Source organism: Hipposideros armiger, unplaced genomic scaffold (genome assembly GCF_001890085.2).
Source record: "Hipposideros armiger isolate ML-2016 unplaced genomic scaffold, ASM189008v1 scaffold_118, whole genome shotgun sequence".
NCBI classification, from domain to species: Eukaryota; Metazoa; Chordata; class Mammalia; order Chiroptera; family Hipposideridae; genus Hipposideros; species Hipposideros armiger.
Genome location: NW_017731468.1, coordinates 2,085,622 through 2,090,768, shown reverse-complemented (window position 1 = coordinate 2,090,768; position 5,147 = coordinate 2,085,622). Strand labels below are relative to the sequence as shown.

The 5,147-nt window shown below is 44.7% G+C and overlaps 1 long non-coding RNA gene across 1 annotated transcript in view; it reads right to left on the bottom strand.

Moving 5' to 3' along the window:
- Nucleotides 1-3,431: 3,431 nt before the first annotated feature.
- Nucleotides 3,432-5,147, bottom strand: part of LOC109385537 (uncharacterized) — a 70,097-nt gene continuing 68,381 nt past the window's right edge. The window contains exon 2 of the long non-coding RNA XR_002124643.1: nt 3,432-4,206. This is a non-coding gene — a long non-coding RNA (uncharacterized LOC109385537). The remainder of the gene's footprint in view (nt 4,207-5,147) is intronic.

Below are 5,147 nucleotides of genomic sequence, written 5' to 3'. Positions count from 1 at the left end.
CTAAGGGGCATCTAGTTTCCAAAGATGGAAAGTGCCGCATAGTTGACAGGAAGCCGACACAAGGGGCTGCAGCTAGGAAGAAAGGGCTCCCGGTAGTTTTGCCTCAAAAATTCTCCAGGTGAGGCATCTCAGCCCGCCCCTCCTACGGTGGAGAAGGCGGCAACCAATCCCGGGAGTCTCCTTACGTATCCATCGCTTCCACCAATCATCGCTCTGCCTTCCGAGCGTAACAGGAGCGCAGTTTGTCGCTTGCGGGTCACGTGGTACGAGGAGGGGCGAGGCGGGGCTCCTTGTGGCCAGAGCTGAGAAAGGACGCAGAGCCCGAGCACCGCCCACGCCCACGCCCCCGCGGGGAGGTGTGCGCTCTGTAGATTGGGGTGCTAGAGGCCGGGCAGCCACTAACAGCGGTCCCCGCGTTTCTTTGGGAGGCTCTACCCTTGACATGGGGTTCGACTGTAACCCAGAAGTTTAGATTGGGTCCGCACTCTTTCATCCCAGGGCCTTGCACGTGCAGTCCCCCCACCCTGCTGTTAAGTGTGCCCACCTCCACCTCTCAGCATCCCCCACAAATTGTCACAGGTTCCCTTTGCAGGGAAGGTTCTCTCTTCGCACCTTGAGAACTTCGAAAATACAACATTGCAGCACGTACTGCGTTGTTTTATTTATTGTTCCACTTTGGACTGAGGTTAAGGCCGTATCTTCAACATCTTTGCATTGGGCAAGTTATTTAAACTCTGTGCAACACTTTTCTCAACTGTAAAATGACAGTACCTCCTGCATGAAGTGTGTGTATTAGATTAACTCTTGTAAAGCACTTAGAAGAGTGTCTTGCACACAGCAAGTGCTCAGAAAATGTTAGCCACTGTTATTCTTGTGTCTGGCACACACATGGAAGTACGCAATAGTGTTTAGACTCAGTTTCACATTTCATTCTTGGAGATTTAAATGTTTCCTCAGAACTGTGGCAAGAAGGGGACGGTAAAAAGCAGATATATGTAAAATCTCCAGGGTGTTCCAACATGTTATCGCAACTGAGAACAGCACTCTGGAGTCAACCTGGGTTCAAGTTCCCACTGCCGCTTGCTAGCTGAAAGACCATGGAAATTAACATGAAAGTTCTTCAGTTCCTCATCTATGAACTGGGGATGATAGTAATACCTACTTCATAGGGTTGTAGTGCGGGCAAGTAATGCATGGGACGTGCTTAGAACAGTGTCTGTCCTATAATAAGCTCTCGATTTTTCCTTCCTTCTTTTCCCAATTTCACCTTGGGAGCAAGGGTAAGACCGTAATGGCATAGGATAGTTTCCTATCCTCTGCCTCACACTTGTTTCCCACTTTGACCTTTTGCAAAATATTATGTCATTTAATGCTCATAGCAGCCCTATGGGGCTCAGAGCAGTTACTCGTTTGCTGAAATCCTAAAGCACCTTTTCGGTAATTTCATACGTGTGCATTTGGAAGAAAGTTGTTTTTTATTGTCTTTTTTAATTTATTCTGCAACTTTTCTTCACTGAATAGTACGTCTCAGAGATCTTTTTATGTCTATATCCCTATTTATTTTTAATGACTTCACAGTCTTTCATACCTGAATTCAATTTAACCTTTCCCCCATGGTCATGCATTCTAATTTTTTTCTCCTTTAAAGCAAAATTTATGGTTTCCAAAATATATTGATCCATGTTCATGCACTGAATTTAGTTGTCATGTTTCTTAAATCTTCTTTTTCATACATTCTAACTTTTAAAGCCAAATTCTACTGAGTCTCTCTCAAGGCCCAAGGCTTTACTGCTCAGACTAGGAGCGACTCCAGACTCAAAGACTCAACTCACCGGGAAATGAGATCCTTGTGGTCAAGAGTTTTCACCTGATTCCAGATTCCTCCCAGACCACAACCCCAAGGCCCCAGCCAACCGTGGGACTGGAGTCGCCTACAGTGAGAAAAGGGTCGGGAGAGGATCCTAGTAGAGCTGTAAAGGGCTGATGATGCCTTTACCCTTCGGTGGCATTGGAGTCAGAGGGGCTCTTTCAGACAGCCCCTCCCCAAAGCTAGGGGTTTCTCAGCACCCCTGCCCTTATATCTACCCCATCCAGGTCCATCACACACTTTGACCCCTAAGAACGTATTTAACTGCAAGCTCTCCCCACCAAAAGAAGACACTCTGGCCTATTGTCAGATGCACCCCATTCCATTAAAGCACCCAAGAAGTTCTGGCAGACTTCCCAGCCCTGTTCTCTCTAGGGATCAGGCTCAGCAGGAAGATAAAAGGAATGCAAGGAAGTCATGGATACCCATGATGACAGAGGTGTCCCTGAGACATCCAGTTCTAAAATGTAGCTCTGCAGCCAGGAAAGTTGCTTATCTTCCCTGAGCCTCAGTGTCTTCATTTGTCAAATGGAAACAGAGAAAGGGGAGTGAGGATCCAGGATATGTTAATGGAGAAAGGGGGCATGCAAACATGTGCAAAGCTGTCAGGGATTAAAGAGGGGGCAGGGAACCAGGTCAAAGCCCTGCATTCTCCCCCTTGAGATGGATAGAACTGCTCCTGGAACATAGCTCAGCATGGGAGCTCCCCCAACCCCTCCAGAAAGAAGTAGAGAAACAGGATTATGTCTCAGGAGATCATGTCGATGCTATTGCTCAAGGCTGTCGTGAAGTCTCAGCCCTTATAAAGTGCTCTCCTGGGCATTTGAAGATCCTGTACATCGACAGAACCCATCTCGGCTTACCCCACTATCCAGCCCTCTTTCTTGTTCAGTAACAGAACCCTGATTTTCAGCTGGAATCATTGCCTTTTAGAATAAGACTACATTTCCCACACTCCCTTGCAGCTAGTTTTCTGGCCTAGTTTTCTGTAGGAGACAGTTATGTGTGGAGCTTCCACAGTGAAGGCAACCTCAGCCCCCTTTTGCCTTCTCCCCCTTACCCTTTGTCCCCCTTTCCCCTTTCCTAAGTCCTGCTTTCTGTGAATGAGGCGACCTTCACTGAGAATGATAGTCAAAAACTAGGACAATGGGACAGACATATAAAAGGAAGCTGGATCTTGATAACCATGGGCCTTGAACTGCCTACCTCTAGACATTTTTGACGTGAGAAAATAAAACCCTTATGTATATAAGCCACTGCTATTTTAGCTTTCCTGTTATATGTGGCCTGGCCTAATTCCTAATCGATATGTCTCTCTTCTTCCAGGTTTAGAAGTTAGTGGAAGGAAAACTGCTTAAATCCCACTGATTTTGTTTTTTAAGAACCAAGCAGCTGAATTAAAGTCTATTATTGGTTCCGTTACCTTAATGTTAGATAGATACATTTATAAATTAGAACATTCTTCTGACTGGGTCAGGTTGACCAGCACAAAATGAACCTTGGACTCGTGAAACAATATGGGGCCAAAACATACAACGTCCTCTCTATCTAAACCATACGTTGGCACAGTCTTGACATTCTATTTTCACATAGAAAGAAAACATAATATATTACAGAGGAAGTTTCTCAACACACAGGCAGACTCTCGTACACATTTTTGTTGGAGGTTGTGTTCACTTCAAGCTCCAAACTAAACTCAAAGTAACAGCTTCTTTTGAAGGGAATCCAACTACATTAGAGATCTGTAAGGGATGCTCAAGCATTCAGTTGACTTCTGGCTGGAAGCCTTCTAAACTCCCAACCCCTGTTTCTCCTCAGAAGGGGATTCCGTGGGAGGCCCCTCTGTTAGCAAATCTTTTGCAACCCTGTCCTCCCCAAAACACTGGGAGAGGGAACACCCGTACCAGAGCAATGGTTCTCAAATCCGAGAGTGCCTCAGAATCTCCTGGAGAGCTTTGTAGAATTCAAATTGTTGGGCTCCAACCCTAGAGTTTCTGAGTCAGAGGATCTGGGTTGGTTCCCAAATATTGGAAGCTTTAATAAATTCTCCAGGGATGCTGATGTTGCTGGTCCAGGGACCACCTTTGGAGAACCACTGTCCTAAAGGAAGGTCAAATTCTTCAGGCTACTGCTTTCAGGCCTTTGAGGCATTTTTTCCATTGTTTTAGGAGGTAGGTGGATCTCGGTGGTAGTCTCTGCATCGCTTCCCTGAAAGCCTCTCTGTCTGCTTCCCCAGCCCCACAGCTCCCCTCAGGCCCTTCATGGGGTGTCTCCTTCTCACTGGGCCACTGAGCCCAGCGCCTCCTCTGGGGTCTCCCTTACAATGTGAGGGATTGGTTCTGGAAAGAGGGAGAGACAGGAATTAAAATACTTATTTTTCTTTAATGTCTAAATACATTAAAACATATATATGTTCTTTTCATAATAAAAGAAAAAAGTTAAGGAGTACAAGGTTTTTTTCGAAATGTTTATTAATAATTATCACTTATTGAACAAAATCAGGCACTGTAGTAAATGCTCATTTAATCATTTCACAATATTACACACCTAAAACAGGTTTAGAGAGGTTAAGTAATTTTCCAATATGGCACAGCTAGTCAGTGACAGTGCAGGGATTCAATTCCAGGTCTACCCAACCCAAAGCCTGATCCTTCAATGCTTAGGCAACACTGCAGTTTCAAAATGTTGCTAATATTCTAATGCCACTAGGACATGTATTCTCAATGAGAGCTCTACAACCCTGAAGGGAGCAAAAATTGGTTCTTGGGGGGAAGGAGAAAGTGGCAAAAAAAATCTTAATTCTTCATGTATAAAGCATAGATATACATATAAAACATAATAGATCTGCAGTGTGTCTGTAGTAGTAAATTGTATGGGGGAAGAGGAAATTAAAAAAACAAGTGTCTAAAAAGTTTCCTTACAGGGCCAATAATGAAAACAAGGTTGAGAAACACTGTGCTGAGACGTTTTGGCAAAGAGCCTGTTCGCTGAGAAAGTTAGTCCTGTCTTACAGCACTCCCAAAGTTTTCTCATGGAGCAGAAGACAAACAAAACATCTGACATTTATTGTTTCAAGCTTTTAGTCATTATGCCATATGGTCCTCCCAAGATCCTCCTTACGGAATCATGAAGGAAGATATTTACTACCCACTTCTAATAGATGAAGAAATTGAACTTCAGAGATAGCCATCCACCTAGATTTAATACCACACAAAACGATCCTTCAAGAATACAGTGATACTGGGCCGGCCGAGTGGCGCGATGGTTAAGAACTCGCTTG